The sequence below is a fragment of the Lytechinus variegatus genome, chromosome 1 (assembly GCF_018143015.1).
Source record: "Lytechinus variegatus isolate NC3 chromosome 1, Lvar_3.0, whole genome shotgun sequence".
Lineage (NCBI taxonomy): Eukaryota > Metazoa > Echinodermata > Echinoidea > Temnopleuroida > Toxopneustidae > Lytechinus > Lytechinus variegatus.
Window position 1 is genome coordinate 47,692,034 of NC_054740.1, and position 20,809 is coordinate 47,712,842.

The following is a 20,809-nucleotide window of genomic DNA, read 5'->3' on the forward strand; positions in this document are numbered from 1 at the left end:
GTGGTCTAATTGGGCTTAGTGTTAAATTTTGCAAAATGAATGAAAGTGAAATAGATATTAGACCAACTGGTTATGAGACGAAATGGTCATAGATGAAATGGTGATTAGACGAAGTGATGATTGGACAAAATGGTTAATGAACCAAATGGTTATTAGACGAAATGTTGATGGATGGAATGACAATGGACTAAATGAAAGTAAACCATGTGGTGAGTGGACGAGTTAGCAGTAGACTGGTAATTTACCAGGAAGATCTCCATTGTTGAATTGTTTTATTATTGTTTCATTAATACCCCTAGATGGTAGTCAATAAAATAGTTAATAATATAGTACATTTTTCATGTAGATAAAAAGAAAATTGTGTGGACCTACGAACGAGCAGTCTGAATAACCCCACCGCTAGTCCCCAACTACTCATATCTGGCCAGGTTCATTACCCATAATGCACCATTCTCAGCAGTGTAGTCTTGTAATATAGGCCCACTTGAATCATAACACAAAAATTCAATACCCAATGCATTCATATCGCAATAGTTATGTCACAAAGTTGCAAAATAGGTACCTTTCCTTGCAAGAAATAAAATTAGTTTCTATAGACAAATAAAATTAGAGGCCATTTTATCTTCTTTATCACTACTAGTTATCTCAAAAGGTATATTTGAAGACCAGCAACTTATAACACAGGAGACAATTAACACAGAGCTGATTCTACTTTGTGTAGACACAGACTTTGTTTGGGAGAATTAGCTCTTAATTGCAAAAATGTACAATTGGCACTTGAATTTTATGGGAGAGTAGTTCTTGTTTAGAACCGAATCGTTTGGGTTTCTTTTTCCCCCCAATTTTTATATTGAATACAATACATGTATCACAAGATAGTGCGGTCAGTTATTTGTTTCCTTCTAGCGTCAACCGCATCTTTGTAATCACCATAATTAGTGTGGTAACCATCACTGATGGGGGGGGGGGGTGGGCTGGGGTCATGGACCCCAAAAAGACTTCACGATCAAGAAAAAGGCGAAAGAAATAAAAAGAGACGGAAAGGAAAGGGGTGAAATGTATTTTTTCTGAATATTATACCAAAATCTATCACACAATCATATTTTTGTAGTAGAAAGGTAAAAATTCTTGCTCGCTAACTTTGCTCGCTCGCAACTTTGATTTTGCCAACATAATCATGTATGGCACTCTCAAAATTTTATTTGGCTCATCAATATCATAAGAACAAGAATCACGAGGATTATCGTCATCGTAATAATCGTGAGTATCATTGTCACCATCCATCTCACCGTCATTCTCTATCACTGTCGTCGTGATCATCGCCACCACGCTGTCGTCACCAGTGCCATTATCAACACCACCATCACCATCCCTGTCGTAATCTTTAACCACCCCTAACCACAGGAGGGGGGGGGGTATGGGGTGGATCCCCCTATGATTTTTCCACACAGTTAAAACGCTGTTTAAGATTTTATACAACGCTGTTTACTATATGAACCTTACAGTATTTGTTTAACTGTTTAAACAATCATGTTTAATTTATTGAAGATTAGATATTGAAAATTAAACTTTGTTGATTTAAACACTTTTTAAAACTGTTTAAACAATTACTGTAAGGTTCATATAGTAAACAGCGTTGTATATTTTTTTCCGTGCAAGTGAAAATAAGGGAAGAAAGAATAAGAGCTTATTCAACAGCCCGTTCATTCAAATGAGAACAAAATGAAGTCATTTTTGGTCGCCCCCCCCCCCGCAATCTATCTTTATCCCTGTTGCACCCACAAATGTAATAACGCCCACAAATGTAATAACACTTTACCCACAAATGTAATAACACTTTACCCACAAATGTAATAATTTCGCCCACAAATGTAATAACACTTTACCCACAAATGTAATAACACTTTACCCACAAATGTAATAATTTCGCCCACAAATGTAATAATGCACTTTACCCACAAATGTAAAATTTTTTGATCGCCCACAAATGTAATAATGACTTTACCCACAAATGTAATAAATTTGAAGGAATTTTTGTCGAATCCATCTAAACTAAAATCCTATAGTAATGCGTTCATATAGCACAAAGTGCAAAGTCTTTGTTGGAGATAAGTCCAAAGTCTTTTTTTTAAACCAGGTTGTTTCAAAAACTATTATATAAGTCTGAAGTCTTTTTTCCAGACCCGGTTGTTTAAAAAAATTATTATATAAGTCCAAAGTCTTTTTTCCAGACCCGGTTGTTTAAAAAAATTGTGATATAAATCCAAAGTCTTTCCAGACCCGGTTATTTTAAACATTATAATATATGTCCAAACTAAGATACAATAATGATATTCCAGTGGAATAAAAATGAGAATCAAGCATAGTCTTTTCTCCAGACCCAGTTAATTGAGACCGGTATAATTAATGTCTTTGTTGTTGTTTCAACTTATATGGCTTATATTGTGAATATATGCGATAAGAGTAAATCGAGAATCAAACGTAGTCTTTTCTCCAGACCTGGTTACTTAAAACTAATAACTAAAACCCTAATGTCTTCATGTTGTTGTTGTTGTTTTAGCTTATACGGCGCGTGTCATTCAGTAGTGAATATTTGCGCCATAGCACAAAAGTGCAGTCTTTTTTCCAGAGCCGGTTAATTAAAAAATTACAATATAAGTCTAAACTAAGATACGATAACGATATTCCAATGGAATAAAAATGAGAATCGAGCTTAGTCTTTTCTCCAGACCCAATTAATTAAGACTGGTGGAATTACTGTCTTTGTTGTTGTTTCAACTTATATGGCTTATATTGTGAATATATGCGATAAGAGTAAATCGAGAGCGATATTCCAGTGGAATAAAAATGAGAATGGATGATAGTCTTTTCTCCAGACCCAGTTTATTAAGACTGGTGGAATTACTGTCTTTGTTGTTCTTTCAACTTACACGGCTTATATTGTGGATATATGCGCTAAGAGTAAATTGAGAATCAAGTGTAGTCTTTTCTCCAGACCCGGTTACTTAAAACTAAAAACTAAACCCTATAGTAATGCGTTCATATAGCACAAAAGTGCAAAGTCTTTTTTCCAGACCCGGTTAATCAATATATTGAAATATAAGTCCAAACTAAGATACAATAATGATATTCCAGTGGAATAAAAATGAGAATCGAGCTTAGTATTTTCTCCAGACCCAGTTTATGAAGACTGGTGGAATTAATGTCTGTAGTTGTTTCAACTTATTTGGTGTATTTATATTGTGAATACATGCGCTAAGAGTAAATTGAGAATGAAGCGTAGTCTTTTTTCCAGACCTGGTTAATTCAAAAATTGAAATATAAGTCCAAAGTCTTTTTTCCAGACCTAGTTGTTAAACAAATTATTCGATATGTCCCTTCTTTTTTCAGACCCGGGTATTTCCAAAATTATAATATAAGTCCAAACTAAGATACGATAATGATATTCCAGTGGAATAAAATTGAGAATCGAGCTTAGTCTTTTCTCCAGACCCAGTTAATGAAGACTGGTGGAATTAATGTCTGTAGTTGTTTCAACTTATTTGGTGTATTATTGTGAATATATGCGCTAAGAGTAATTTGAGAATGAAGCGTAATCTTGACCTGGTTACTTAAAACTAAAAACTAAACCCTATACAGGCGCGGATCCAGGAGGGGGCCGAGCCGGCCCCGGCCCCCCCCCTATTTTTTGACAACCTGCAGAAAAGATTTTCTCTTTACCTTGATAGAAACTACGAAAAACAGGTCTAAAGAAAAGTAAGAAAGAGGTATTTTACCCATGATGTGTAATTTACAGCCTCGCAACGACCGGCCCGACCCCGAAAGGAAAAAAAAAAGTGAGGGGAAGAATTGGAAAATAGACTTTATATAAAATTTTTCGCTCGCGCTTCGCGCTCGCATTGCCTGTGTAATGAATCCCATTCAAGAGGGTTAAATGACACTAATATATAGCCAGTATATATACAATATATCCAGTTCTGCTATCAATTTGCACACAATTCTCTAGCACATCAAGCATTTGTTATTTTGTTTGATTTACACAAATTGTTAATGTGTATCAAAAGTTCGGCTCGCGCTGCGCGCTCGCACTGTATAATTTGTGAGATACCTATGCTCTTTGGAAATTCTTACCAAAATTTGTCAAAATGCTCCTTTATCATGTCAGTATATCAAAAAAATTAAGCTCATGCTTCGCGCTCGCATTTAATTGTTTGAGACGCACAGCTTGTTTATTTAAATAAAAACGCGCTTAGACTGTTCATTTTTTTCAGGTCGGAATGTCAGAAATTTTGAGCACGCGCTTCGCACTCTCATTATTTATTTGGTGATACTTGTATCCTCTTCAATAATCACTAAAAACAGTCCTAATTGAGTCACTTTTCACGTTACTATATGATAAAATTTCGGCTCGCGCTTCGCGCTCGCATTATTTTGTTCATGATTATAAAGACTGCTCTGAATCTTCAATTCTATAAGGACATAAAATATCAAAGATTTTTAGCTCGCGCTTCGCGCTCGCATTATATATTAAGACCACATGAGATACCTAATATTGTTTATAGCAATAAAAACTAACATATACTTAAAACTTCAGTCTTTAGTTAGGATTACCCCGTGAAAAACCAACAAAAAAGCCAGATTGTAGCGGCCAATCGAGAAAAATTTTGATCAAAATATTTTTCGGCCCCCCCTATTGGCGAAAGCTGGATCCGCCCCTGCTATAGTAAGCGTTCATGTAGCACAAAAATGCAAAGTCTTTTCTCTCGACCCGGTTACTTAAAACTAAAAACTAAACCCTATATTAATGCATTCATATAGCGCAAAGACATTTCTCCGGGTCATTTAAAACATTCATCAAATCTTTTAAAAAAGACCACACGATCTATTGATGTTGAATAACATGAAAATAAAGTGTAGACATTCATCCAGGCCAGATTATTTCAAAATAAGAAATGATTGAAAAAAAAGATCCTCCACTCTTGGTAATGTTGAATTCCATGAAAATATAGCATAGTCTTTCCTCCAAACCCAGTTATTCAAAATCAAGAATTACATCTACATTTTCAAAACAGTATAAAGACCCCATAATCTTATCGATGCTGGATAACATGGACATATACATGTAGCGTAGTCTTTCAGCCCGACCCAGTTTTATTTTTCAAAATTACGCTAATAGTAATAATAAAAAAAAAATCACAATCTAAGACCAACAATCCTTCAACCTAGGAAATGTTTTAGAAAGAAGTTAAGAGCGTTGTCTTTAGTCCAGACCTAATCATTAAAACAAATACGCAAAAAATCTTCTAACATAAGACCCTATCATATTCTTATTCTTGTGGAATAACGCGAGTTTTAAAACGTACTCTTTTCTCCAGACCCGGCTATTTAAAAAAATGAATTTACAAAACTTCAAATCTAAGACCAATCTTCAAAAGTTACACCCAATAAAGAAATATGACTTTACCCCACACCCAGTTTTTTTTAGTAATACTAAGACCCCAACAAAACATGCAATAATGGGTAAAGCAAACATTCTTCCTCCAGACGTTATTTGAAAAAAAATGAAATAGTTTTTACAAATATTCTAAAACGAAGACCCAGTAATCTGATTACTGTGGAATAACACGAAGACCAATTGTCGAAGATCGACTTTCCTCCAGACACAATTATTTCAAGATTAAAAAATCAATAAAACCCAACCCCCAACAACGAATCTAAGAACCAACAATCCTCCAAATTAAGACCATGCACGTAGAAAAGCACATGTTTTGAGCGTTGTCTTTATTCCAGACCCAGTCATTTAAAAATGATTTATACAATCTTAAAAACATAAGACTTTGTCATATTCTTATTCCTGTGGAATAAGACGAGTATTATGCTTAGTCTTTCTTCAAGACCCGGTTATTTAAAAGATAAACAAATATTGAAAAAAAAATCACAGCTAAGACCAATCTTCAAAACTAAACCCAGTATAAATGCTTGGGCTTAGAGCAATGTCTTTACCCCTCACCCAGTTCTCTTAAAAATACAAATTAAGCGAAACATTAATCTTAAAACTTAGACCCCAGCATGCTCCCCTCGTCTACCACCATGCAAAAATGGCCGATTGATGTTACATAATTGCTAATTACTAGTAAACGAAGTAATCTCAAGTATTTCCTTTTCTTTTAAGTAATTGATATTAAGATTCCCTTTAATATGATACCAAATATACCCATGTAGCACATGAATTTCAAGTTTTATACCATTAATTATTTCTGTGCTTGTCGTGCAAATGTAACGATACCACCTATTTGCGGGCCCAACTTAAAACGCATGGCCATATAGGCATGTGTTAATAAATTGTAGATTTGGAAATTATTTACATATTCGATGGATTGTTGACTAGTCCTACCATGAATCGACAGCGATTTTACGACTACGTTATGTTCTACAGCGTAAGTCAGTGTACACATTGCTGTTAAAGGACAAGTCCACCCCAGAAAAATGTTAATAGAGAAAAATCAAACTAGCCAAACGCTGAATTTTTTTTTATCATAATCGGATGTAAAATAAGAAAGTTATTTGCTTTTTCTTTACAAAACAGTGATATGCACTATTCAGTGACATGAGACAGTCGATGATGTCCCTCACTATTTCTTTTGTTTTTTATTGTTTGAATTATACAATTTAATTTTTTTTTTAGATTTGACAATTAGGGCCAACGTGATTGAATCATATTGTATTAAACAATGATCATTCCACATGTTCAGGGAGGAATTAATTGTCGTTTCACTTGACAATGAGGAGAAAAATAGTTCTATGGAATAGAATATTCCATATTTTGTGTAATAATATACAAAAATAAATAGTGAGTGGATGACGTCATCAGTCTCCTCATTTGCATACCCACCAGGATGTGCATATAACTGTTTTGTGAAATTAAGCAAAACTTTAAAATGTTAAATTTCTTTTTTTACATCCGATTTCGATGAGATTTTTAGCGTTATGCTTTTTGGATTTTTCTCTTTTTATTCAAGTCAACTTTTTTTGCGGGGTGAACATGTCCTTTGATTAACTGGGACTCATAATTGGTTATCGCCACACCTTCATTAATTCGTTTCTCTCGTTTTATATCCAAATTTATTAAAACCTACTTAATAAATTCAGGGATGCATGAATCACATGATGGAGCATCTGAGAGACCGGCATTTTTTTACGATAAGAAGTTTTAGAATTTACCACTTGTGATGCATTTTCGCCCAACCTTCAATAACATACATCTCTTGTTCTATGTTTGTTTTATCTTTTGTGGTTTTGTTGTTGGGGGTTGTCATTAAACACTGTGAATTCAGGGATACATGATCATGGTGATAGGGCTCCAGATCTGCTTTGCATTAGGCCCAACATACTGTCAATGTACTCAAATACATTAGGGGTTAAACTAAAAAAAAATATTTTCGATAAGGTACTCATTTCTAAAAAAACACTCTCTTTTGAAAGAATGTATATGTCAAAGCCTATGTTAGATAAATATTTAGAAAACATTTTCAAACATGAAACAAAACTCTGAAATATATAGTCGCGATCGACTACAAAGATTTGTATTTTTCTTTTTAAATTTTCCAAAACAGTTTCTTATTTTGTTGTATAACACCATTTCCTATTGTGCAGACGTGACAATATAAGGAGACCCATTATTGGATCACATGTATTCCATATGTTACGGGTGAAATCAAAGTTTGTTTCATTGTTCAATTCGAATATTATATCATAAAATGTTATACAAAAGAATTAGTGAGTGGGTGACATCATCGATGCCATCATTTCCATACCAACCAGGATGTGCTCGTAATTAAGCGACTCTTTTTTTTAACATGTACACACGTTCGTATCAATAATACATGAATCATTTTCATTTAGTTGATGCAAGATAAAAGAGCAATGTAGATAATGAATGCCATGCAGGGAATCAATCCCGGACATTCATCGTGTAGTCGGGCGCCTTAGACCACGTGGCTTTGAAATGCTCTTATTTTCTTATCCGATTGTGCTAAATTTTTCAGCGCTATTTTTGTTTGATTTTCCTCCGTATATTCAAATCAACTTTTATTGGGATGACCTTTAATAATCTTTATATTTTCTATTCGCATGTATGCAGGGGCCATATGAAGAAATTTGTACTTAAAAGCAATTCAAAGAATCGAATAGAAGTACTAATTGCGCCTTCTGATTGGTTGGAAATAAAGTGTCGTTTGACTTAAGAAGGAGTTACGTAGTTCAACTTGCAGGTCCCAGGTGTTGGCCAGTCACTCGAGTCTCGAACACTAAATGAGCGTTAGTTTGCAAACAAGAGAACTGATCAATAGGCCTACATCTTAATAATATTTTTACTTTTATTTGTAGGGATATAGAAGTTTGTAACATAATCCTAGAAACTGCAGCAGTAGCAGATCGACAACATAATACTCGTAGCCACTTATACAGAAAAGTTGATGAAATAGATTATTTCTTATAAATATTGAATAAATAACTATTTTACACAAGTCTACAATCAATGCTGTAAATTATCATGAAGCTCATAACCTATTTTTTTCATTACATCTGAGCATTCAGCTTCGATCTGCTGGATCTCAATATAACCTAGATCATGCATCCAATGTGTCGCTGTAAGATTTGATTTTTTCTTCATGGTGAATGTTCCTTGAGCACTACTTTTCGCCTGCGTGTTTTGGGAGACCCATTTCTTCACGCTGTGCGGGAGTTGAAGTCCTGCGAAATTGTACAGGTCTTCCGTTATTCTAATCGGATCATTTGCGAAATCCTCGTACTTCAACAGATAGTAGCGGTCAATGAGCCAGTCTGATGTCTTTGCAGAAGTATTTATCGTCTCCTGCAACCATCTACACATGCCTACGATGGAGTCGCTGTGCATTATATCAAAGTTAAAAAGTTGGAGCGGCTCCAGGCGACCGACTTTAGAGTATTTGGGATTGGCCTTTCTGTTCTTTGCGATGTTATACAGGTAATTTATTCGAGATGCTGCAGAGCCGCGAGGATCACGAACTAGATGGATCACTTTCACGTTGACGTGGTCGTCTACGATGAGGGGTTTAATGATGTCGAAGTCACCACGGATCAGCTTAGCAGCAAGATGACCTTCGAAACTCTTACAGACGTTACTCAACCACTCTGCATTAGGGATTTTACACCCGTTACCTGTTCTCTTGCAAATTGCACGGTTGAGCAACTTTCCTGCCCAGTCGTTCGTCAGGTTAACAACACCAATGAATTCATCGCTAAAATCACACTTGGCGAAGTCCCTCATGACCTTCGTCTGGTAGAAATAGGTTTCTGGAGCGAATGGCCCAGGTAAACGCCATAGTGTTACCATCTTCTCCACCACCCATAGTGGTTCAAACATAAAGAAAATACCAGGGTTCTGGTTGAAGAGCTCACCGATGACACTTGAGCCGAATCTCCACTGGGCGAGGATGATAATTACAACGGGTCTCACAGGCCTAATTCATTCCCCATAGACTCATGTGTTAAATTGGCACTTTAAAAAATTCATTAAAGATAAGGATGAAATTCGGGGGTCGAATGTTTACTACCAGTGGATAGGATTTATATCTGGCAATCCATATCTGACCAGAAAAGGGTCCCTCGACCGGCTCATTTTAAAAATAAATTGGCGTGTTTGAAGACACCGTCGGGGGGAGCAGATTCATCAACTCAAACAGCAAAATAGCCCTAATCCTTCCGCCAGTCAAAATATAGTCCAAAATTGGTGATATTTCTTCCCAATTAGGGAAAAGGAAGTTCAGTAATTACCAAAAATAGAATCAGTGTTAGATGGACAATCATATGCATACACTTTGTCAATCAGCCATATCAAAAAAAAAAAATAGCAATGGGTTGGCTCGAATGAATATATATGGCCTACCACTAGTAATTAGGCCCGTGAGACCTGTATTGTATGGCACATGAAGGTTTCTTTTTACCTTCCTGGCTTTTTTTCAACATCTGTACACTCACAAAGAAATGCATGAAATATACAGATGTGTTATGTAATGACCATTTCTAATGTTACTCCTAATGTCTAGTGCCCTATGGATTTACACACATCATACATGCCTATATGTAGCTCAACAATGGATGCAATGTAGGGCCCAAATCCTATAATGCAAATTGTAGATATGAATAGTGTGCATATCTGGATTCAAGATCTGTCCACAATATAAATACCAGATTCACATGAGTTTAATTAGATAACAATAAAAGGAAATGAGAATCAACATACAAGCATACTATACATTCACATCTTCCTATGACAAGGGCCCAAGCCAGGGTGTAAGAGAAAGAGACAGGGGGTTAGATGGCTTGTATTCTAAATGGATGGGGGCTAGTCTGGCTAGAAGTCATTAAAAGTTGAACAAGATAGCAGTAGAACTCATTCTCAGCCCCCCCACATATTAACTATGCTTTTCTCTACCCCCCTCCCTCTTGAATCCACCACTCTTCAGCCAAATTCTAAAGTTTTCTCTTCTCATTCCCTTCCCCATGAACCAATTTCACAAGCGCAATTGATTCAAGGCCTATCTAATGTGTACTTTATCTCGTGATGGGTGCAATACACGATTTACAGCAGCGTGCTCGTCGGTATACGAAAACGCGTACACGACAACATGCAAGCAATTGCCCCAGTGACAAACACACGCACAGCCTACACAGCCTAGCCTAGGTACACAAACACAGAGTTAGTTACTAATAACGACTTGTTACCTGTAGTACCCCCTATGTAGCCTTGTATAGCCATGAAGTTCAGTTTTTGGACCTCTTGATGATTGAAACACGTCTACTAGTAAAAACAATCTGCTACTGAAGAGTTGGGCAGCTATTTCATCCACTAAGGAATTCCCCATGTAATAGGCTATGGTCAAGGTATAGGTCTCACAGGCCTAATTCATTCCCCATAGACTCATGTGTTAAATTGGCACTTTAAAAAAATTCATTAAAAATAAGGATGAAATTCGGGGGTCGAATGTTTACTACCAGTGGATAGGATTTATATCTGGCAATCCATATCTGACCAGAAAAGGGTCCCTCGACCGGCTCATTTTAAAAATAAATTGGCGTGTTTGAAGACACCGTCGGGGGGAGCAGATTCATCAACTCAAACAGCAAAATAGCCCTAATCCTTCCGCCAGTCAAAATATAGTCCAAAATTGGTGATATTTCTTCCCAATTAGGGAAAAGGAAGTTCAGTAATTACCAAAAATAGAATCAGTGTTAGATGGACAATCATATGCATACACTTTGTCAATCAGCCATATCAAAATAAAAAAAAAATAGCAATGGGTTGGCTCGAATGAATATCTATGGCCTACCACTAGTAATTAGGCCCGTGAGACCAACGGGTTCGCTACGGGATGAAACCGAAACCGTCCTGTGAATAACGCCACTAGAAATTCCGCCCCTCGGTTTTTTTTTCTACCCGTCTTCCTTCAGGTGCCCCAACAGTACTATTCTCTTCACTTTCGGTCTCGTATGCGTCGTTCCATTCACTATTACTTTTCGTATCATTCTCCCAGACAGAAGAAAATGCACTGTCATTATCTGCAGAATCACTGCGATGAGTTTTTACGCGTATCTCGCCTTTATACATCCACACAGCGTTCCTAGTTTTCGTATACTCTTCCAGAAATCTGGCATTGTTTAAGGTGTAGTACACCAGAGCTAACAGAATTCCACAGAGTAGTAGGTTAATCCAGGTTTTTTATTTCATAATGACCTTGAGCGTAGTTCCTTCAGATCTGGCAACTGGTTGGTGGTGATAAGTAACACAAAGTATTTTCGCGTGCTTTACACTTTCATGTTGCACATTACACTGTAAGACGCTTGCCTTTGCCAGCAATTCCCTGTCTTGATGCACTGTTGACTGGTAATTGTCCATGTGTTTATTTGTTTAAGACCGATCCGTGACCCCGAATAACACATTTCTTACTTTCTCCTAGAGCAAACATTCTCTCCCGTTAGCCAGGTAAAACACTGCCATTTCAATAAGCCATCGAAATAAAGAAAACGAGTGTCGAAGAAAGCAAGGACTTCATAATAAAGAGTAGACCGCGATTGATAGTTGTATACCATTACGTAATCGTTTTGAACCACTCAGTCGTACAGTTTACTCGTGGATCTCACTAGGTGCCACGCGCGTAAAACATTCCCCATAGACTTGTGTGTTAAAATGGCACTTGATAAGTTCATAGAAAATAAGCATGAAATTAGAGGGTCGAATGTTTACTACCATTAGATAGGATATATATCTGACATTCCATATCTGACCAGGGAAGGGCATCGTAGCCAGCTCATTTTAAAAATAAATCGCCATTTATGGAGATAACTATGATGGGATCAAGTTTATCAACTGAAACAGTAAAATAGCCTCAATTATTCCGCCAGTCAAACAATATTTCCAAAGTCATTATATGCAAGCAGAAAATGTTAATATTCAGACCATAAAACAGAAATTGTTACAGAGCACTATTTAAAAAAAAAACAATTCGTAAATCAAACAAACTAATGAAAGTTCGATTTCCGATCTGAAATATGTTTTGTATATTGACTTCAAAACTGGGATATTTTAAGCTCCATATTGAGCAAGATAAAAGGCAGTGTGAGCGCGAAGTGCGAGCGAAAATTTTATATGGTGACATGAAAGATTTTAAAAATTATTTTTCAAGTCTTCCCCTCATCTTATTTTATTCACTCGTCTTCTTCCTCTTATGTTTCCCTTCTTATTTTCTCCTCTCTTTCCCTTCTTTCTCTTTTTTCTTTCTTTCCCCGTTTTTTTTTGGCTCCGCCAATAGGGGGGGGGGGGCATCGGCCCCCTTCGGATCCGCCTATGGGGTTCTACTTTTAGCAAATTAGACATCATAATCCGTCGCTGTGTAATGAGTACATGTAGTCGGAATTGGCAAACATGCTTCAAAATGGCTGATTTAGTGGATAACTCTCCATTTCTTTTATACACAAATTTTCAGATTTCCCCCTTTATTTTACGTATTTCACAATATCTTCCCCTGACCTTTACATATGTGGTGTAAATTATACTTAAAGGTCAAGTCCACCTCAGAAAAATGGTGATTTGAATCAATAGAGAAAAATCAGACAAGCACAATGCTGAAGATTTCATCAAAATCGGATGTAAAATAAGAAAGTTATGACATTTCAAAGTTTCGCTTATTTTTAACAAAATAGTTATATGAACGAGCCAGTTACATTCAAACGAGAGAGTTGATGATGTCACTCACTCACTATTTCTTTTGTTTTTTATTGTTTGAATTATACAATATTTCAATTTTTACGAATTTGACGATTAGGACCTCCTTGCCTGAAGCACAAAATGTTAAAATAATGGAATTCCACGTGTTCAGGGAGGAATGAAACTTCATTTCACATGACAATGACGAGAAAATCAAAATATTTCAAACAATAAAAAACAAAAGAAATAGTGAGTGAATGACATCATCGCCTCTCTCATTTGGATGTAGCTGGCTCGTTCATATAACTGTTTTTGTGAAATGAAGCGAAATTTTGAAATGTCATAACTTTCTTATTTTACATCCGATTTTGATGAAATTTTCAGTGTTATGCTTGTTGAATTTTTCTCTTTTTATTCAAATCAAGTTTTTGTTGGGGTGGACTTTAAACAGTGATTGTGAAGCATAGAGATGTTTACTAATAATCTAGAGTGCGGGGTCCCAATAGGCGCGCGTACTAAACGTCTGTGATTGCGTGGAGCGGGGTCGGCCATTGCTCGATAGGTCTAGATTTGCAAAAGTACCCGTATGTACACATAGCTCGTACGTTGTAACACTGAAAAAGGGATGCCGTCTCCAGCCTTTTTTCTTGAAGAAAAGAATCCAACCTCATTACAATCGAAAATATTAATGACAAATTGCATCTCAATTAACTATTAGTGTGATTACATGGGGATTAGGCTGTGAATTTGGCATTTATACCTGACTTTTCGGGATGAAATTCTCTACTATGATTTTTTTGCGTTTACCTCTCTGTTTATTATGCCTATTTTAGATAATGATAGATAACAATATGTATTTATATCAGATAAAAATATACAACGTACATTAATGGAAAGATTGAAAAAATAATTCAAAAGACAGTGAATTAGCCCATCTTCTCTGGATTTCCCGACCTTGAACTGCACCTCCTTTTCCCACATTTCCTCCATTCACGTCCTTTGATTCCATGTTCTCTTGACCAATTTGTTTAAATTGGATATGATTTTGTAATGTCCATGTAGGCCTACCTGTATGTACCTTGCTTTTCTTTTATGTACAATGATTTGTATAAATTAGCGGTTTTGATCTTTGATTACTGTATGCAGGGCATCTCATGGCTTGTTCTTGGTAAGCATGATGTTGAATCTTGTGCTATTTATACGACGTGTAGGCCTACGTGATGATTTTTTCCCATAGGAAACTAATAAATTCCAAAACCTGCCGGCCTATATGGCACTGAAAATGAAATTAAATATGTCGAGAATGACTTTTTACTGTTCCAACTTTTTGCTTTTTAATTTGCTTCACTTTAAGTTACTAATTTTTTTTTGTCTTCAAATTCGCTGATTAGGGGGCGCATGAGTGTAATTAAAGTGACATAAGCACCCAAGCAAATTCAATTAAACATACTGATCAAAAAAAGAATACAGGGGGCGCATTCGGACACCTCAGGCCCTGAAGTGAAAATGAACATTTACTGTCCCACCAATTCCAAAACCATTCCGCGCCCCCATATAAAATGATATAATAATTTTGTTCATCCATGTAAATAACAAACCTGAATAATCAAAATCAGGTCCACAGACTAGCAATTGAAATCAAAAGAAGAAAAACAGGAAATCAAATTCAGTATATACGTATCACTTTTAAAATAATAAATTAAACTAAATATGCGAAATGCGTATTTATCTGTTTAGTGTACGTTTTGGAAATCTTTGCCATAAAGTTAATATTCAAGCGACACAGACACAATTAAATAACACAATAATTTCAAGAAAGGAATATCCACAAAAAAAAAAAAAAAAAAATAAAATTAAAAAAAAAAAAGGAATATACAGCTGAGATTATAAATTAGGATGATCACTCATCAGCGGACAATTTGTAAAATCGTATTCCAATATTTGTCAGTTTTATTGTCAATATTATTGTTTAATGTGTTTGGTTTTGTATTCACAATTTTGCAACCGCTTTTATATGATAAGTTCATTAAGTTTGCAATTATCTCTTTCATGTCTGACATTGTTATCAATTGGTTTTATACACTAAGTTTTAGTAATAATATTCTTTAATTGTAGTAAAAATACACATTATAATATCCTCCTGAACCGCCCCTTTTCTTCCCCTATACTTTTCCTTTTTCTTCTTCTTTCTCTCCTTATATTACTAGTATTCTGTCCTTGATTTGTTCATTTAGTATTGGTCCATTGGAATCATTATAGGATCACAAACACCAGCTGTAATATATCAATAAAATATTTCAGCTGGTTTGCCTATCAGCATAGTATTTCAGCCGGGTTGAATCATGTCCGACTTTCCAGAAAATCAAAGTGAATTGTTTTATGTTGCACATTGTAATTTGTTTACTCTCTGAAATTTAGAAATGTTTGCAAGTCAATAATACACTGTAAACATCCTAACCCCCCCCATTTAGGCCTTCTGTACATTGCAAAATTGTACGACTGAATGCGCGCATTTGATATGCAAATTTTGCTGTCAACGAACTTTTCTACATTGATCGCATGTAAGAAAGTAATCAATATGCTGGATGGTTGCCTACATTGGAAATCTTCATCATCAATTAACTGGACCAATGCGTAAATCATTTTTAAATTTTATCAATAAAAAGTAATTTTATGATACTCACGAGTTATTGTGATGTTGGTTACATCGACGTTTAAGCCCACGGGGAAAAGGGAGTTCGGCCATATTCTACATTTCTATATATGATTTCTATATGTGTAGACATATATAGAAAACAAATTATAACAATTATCAAGTGAAGAAATAAATTGTCAGCAATCAGCATCATAGTAATTAGGAAATTATACTTGTGATAGGGCCATTTTTACGTACTTGAATACCAAATTAATCAGGAGCTAGAACGATATGCCTATATAGGCCTTCATGCTATTTTCAAAATTCATCAGTTCTAAATCATTTGAAAATAGAAGTCATATCATTATATCGAAATGTTATGACCCAAGCAAAAATATTGGGGATGTAGCCTCTTGATCGTTGGCATATACTGGGCCTATAGGCATGACTGTCTTCAGTTTTGTTCGATTTTTTGTTCATTTCAACTTTAATCTAGTGCAATATTTACAATTTTGCTTTTCCATTTGCTTTCGCTCTCATATGTCATCATTTTGTTCCGGTTTTATGCTCATCCATGTACATGCCCCATAGGTACTTTACGCGCATGGCAGGCTGCGAAGACCTATCGAGTATTGGCGGCCGGTCTCCGCGTAATCACAGCGATTTGACGAAGTACGCCCTCTAGCGTTATTAAGTATATATCTCTATGTTGTGAAGTCAAATGTAATTACGTCTGCCTGCGATTTCAGGAATTAGGCTTAGCAACAGGGTTGAGGTCAATTACTTTCTTCAGTTATAATTACCCGGGTTTTTTTCAATTAAAATTACCAATTACTTTTGTCAATTTTTGTCTCGTAAAGCCGCGAGGGTCACGAACTAGATGGATCACTTTCACGTTGACGTGGTCGTCTACGATGAGGGGTTTAATGGTGTCGAAGTCACCACGGATCAGCTTAGCAGCAAGATGAAATGGGTCTAAAGGCGAGACTTAGGGATCCAAATGTCGCCCGTCCGTCACAAACCTAATGACACATAACTCTACAACCGTAAGTCGCTTTTCAACCAAACTTGGATGGTAGATGGACTTGGGGGACCTGCATGTTATGCTGCAGTCGGAGGTCACATGGTAAGGTCAAAGGTCACTTTCAGGTCAACGTTAAGGTTTACATGCAAGACTCTCTTATGACACCTAACTCCGCAACCGTAAGTCACTTTTCAACCAAACTTGGATGGTAGATGGACTTTGGAGACCTGCGTCTTATGCTGCAGTCGGAGGTCACATGATAAGGTCAAAGGTCATTTTAGGTCAACGTTAAAGTTTACATGCAAGACTCCCTTATGACACCTAACTCCGCAACCGTAAGTCATTTTTCAACCAAACTTGGATGGTAGATGGACTTGGGGGACCTGCATGTTATGCTGCAGTCGGAGGTCACATGGTAAGGTCAAACATTAAAGTTTATGTGCAAGGCTCTTATGACAAGTGCTATCATCCCAGTCATTTCACAATGAAGTTTTGATACAATTCTGTTGCGTGCCCTCGCAAATCACAATATTTTTGATGATTTTCATAAGTGGGCGAGACACAAAATCGCTTTTGCCTTTTATTTCCTTTCTATAAAGTCATAAATGAAATCATTTTGTATTTCGAACGTATATAGTGCCACTTACCTCAATATAAATCGAAGTTAGAGAGAAACTGACAAGGTGAAGGTTTGTTAATTTAGAGGGCACTGATCTTGCTTATCATTCCCTTTAATGTTGAATAAATTGACATTCTCATTAATGTGTAAATCTGCATGCTCTCTTCATTTATAGAAAACATGACGTATATGTAAACTAAACTTGTGACCTCCTTCATCAGGGGGCTGTTCATTAAAGCTCTTCGTATAATTGAAATAAGACCGACTTCAAGAACGACAAATGGCCCTTGCCACTGAAAAAGACAATTGAAAAACGGGTATATATGCTAATGTGTTGATTGCATTGAGATGTTCTTTACAAGAAAATATAAATAGCTAACTAATAAGGCTGAATGCTTCTAGAAGATGGAAATTCATGTAAAAGGCAGTGAGACCTCCTAGAAGGGTCATTACAAATTAAGAAGTAACCTCCGTGTGAAATCTGTGGAAATGACCTCTTGATTTAACCAGCTGTTTGCCATTTAAAAACGACAGCAATTATCAGATGTCATCGAGATCATGAACTTGTTTTGTCTAGAACATTTTCAAATAATCATTGGTACAACCATTTGTTATCACAAACTTTTTAATCTACAAGACTACTATCCTTACAATTGAAATAAAATGAAAAAAAAACAAAACAATCATAATCCATTATACTTACAGGAGATTCATAATTGAATTATATAACATAACGTAATCAAATTTGAATGAAAGTTTATTCATAATTTTCAATGTTCCATCATCTCTAAAAATAATTTTAAAGATTATTCAAAATCTGTCCTTTCAGTGAAATTTTGTTTCCTTTGCATTTGCGAGTTAATGTGATATTGCAACGGTTTTTTTTGTGTCTGGGCTTATAATATTTTTCTAATCTCATCTCACCTCAAACCAGTGGGTAAAATAGTTTTCATTGAATAAATCTCGAGTCATTCCTCGTTTTTATGTGACAATTTATTTGTTTCTTATTACCATTCTTCTAAAGTTTCTTTTCGCTATTAATTCATCTCATTTTCCTCTTATTTCAAATGACTGAAGCGACTATTTTTCAAGGCTCGTTCACTACGCTCACTCGTCGCAGGCTTTCACTTTCTCCCGTACTTCAAAGATGTTTTTGGACATCATGTTGTCTTCTAACTCTTGAAAATTGTCTCACTTGCTTCGCTCACTCGCATATTGATACGCACTGTAATTATCCAGTCTAATCAAGTTGTTTATATCACAACAAATTCATTACACAAGACATCAAAAAAGAAAATTGCGATAGGCCTTTTATGTCATCCCTAAAATGGATATTATGAACAGGTTTTATGTACCCGTCGTGTACATAATCCTTTGATTAGGGGGATGCCCCCCAAATGTGAATTTTAGGTCAATATATTCCTGTAACCCCCCCCCCCGGTGTACCTTATCCCTGCCTTTTCTTTCTACATTTTTTTGTCAGGGCTTTTTAATGCACAATAATAAATAATATACTGCAAGAAGAACACGCGCTTGTATTTGCGTCAATTACTCGATAACATTGTCATGATATAATTGATGTGTAGAAATTATTATCCATGTAAAATTAGTGTTTTTGGAACATAAAGCAAGATATGCCTTGTTACTGATTCAGACCAAGCTCCTTGTTCAGACTAATGCAAACAATATTTCCCCAGATTTTCCACAGGGAATATATAATATTGATCTGTTGGCATGCACGAACATAAGTTAAGCTGTTACTGGTTGAAGTTACGATTTTTATAAAATTTTTTACATTAATATGCGACTGTAACCCGGGGGCCACTCCCATTCACGAGTGGATACCATGCGCGACCATGGGGTCTCGAAAAGCACCCTAAACACGTAATTTCCATATTCTGAAAATGCACCCCTTAACAAGTATTGGCGAGTGAAACCTTACCCTTAACAAGTATTGGTAACAAAACGATACTCTTGGCAAATGTTCCCTGAAATGAACCCCTAAACAAGTACAGGAATGTTTTATTGTTACGGGTCCTTCAGTCGTCGGCTTTGTCTTATTTTGTTTAGTACGACCCGACTTCTACACCTCGCGCAAATCGGACTTTAAACACGAAGTGCTTGGGCAAAAAGGACATCCTTTATAAAACATTTTAATTTTGTTTTATCATCCCCGGAAATTCGACCCTAAACACGTAATTTTCCTAGCAAAATAGATACCCTTTTTTCCTTATTTTTTGTGTTTTTGATACCCTTATCACGTTACGTACGTAACGTGCCCCATCGTGAAAAAGACATCCTTTTAACGTGTTTTTTTGGTCGCGCATGGTATCCACTCGTCAATGTAAGTGGCCTCTGTTACACCCACAAATGTAATAACGCCCACAAATGTAATAACACTTTACCCACAAATGTAATAACACTTTACCCACGAATGTAATAATTTCGCTCACAAATGTAATGCACTTTACCCACAAATGTAATAATTTGTGATCGCCCACAAATGTTATAATGACTTTACCCACAAATGTAATAAATTTGAAGGGATTTTTGACGAATCCGTTCTAAACCAAAATCCTATAGGAATGCATTCTTATAGCACAAAAGTGCAAAGTCTTTCTTGGGGATAAGGCCAAAGTCTTTTTTCCAGACCCGGTCGTTTCAAAAACTAGTATATAAGTCCAAAGACTTTTTTCCAGACCCAGTTTTTTTTAATTGTTATATGAGTCCAAAGTCTTTTTTCCAGACCCGGTTAATTGAAAAATTATAATATCAGTCTAAAGTCTTTTTTCCAGACCCAGTTAATTAAAAAATTATAATATCAGTCCAAAGTCTTTTTTCCAGACCCAGTTAATTCAAAAATTATAATATCAGTTCAAAGTCTTTTTTCCAGACCCAGTTGCTTAAAAAATTATTGTATAAGTCCAAAGTCTTTTTTCCAGACCTGGTTGTTTAAAAAAATTGTGATATAATTCCAAAGTCTTTTTCCAGACCCGGTTATTTTAAAAATTATAATATATGTCCAAACTAAGATACAATAATGATATTCCAGTGGAATAAAAATGAAAATCAAGCATAGTCTTTTTTTCCAGACCCAGTTAATTAAAAAATTATTATATAAGTCCAAAGTCTTTTTTTCCAGACCCAGTTACTTAGAAAATTATTATATTAGTCCAAAGTCTTTTTTCCAGACCCGGTTAATTGAAAAATTATAATATCAGTCCAAAGTCTTTTTTCCATACCTGGTTGTTTCAAAAATTATTATATAAGTCCAAAGTCTTTTTTCCA

At 35.7% G+C, this 20,809-nt stretch overlaps 1 protein-coding gene across 1 annotated transcript in view; it reads left to right on the forward strand.

Moving 5' to 3' along the window:
• LOC121415389 (solute carrier organic anion transporter family member 4A1-like) overlaps positions 1–20,809 on the forward strand; it is a 74,709-nt gene that overhangs the window by 14,906 nt on the left and 38,994 nt on the right. The gene's annotated exons all lie outside the window — the stretch shown is intronic.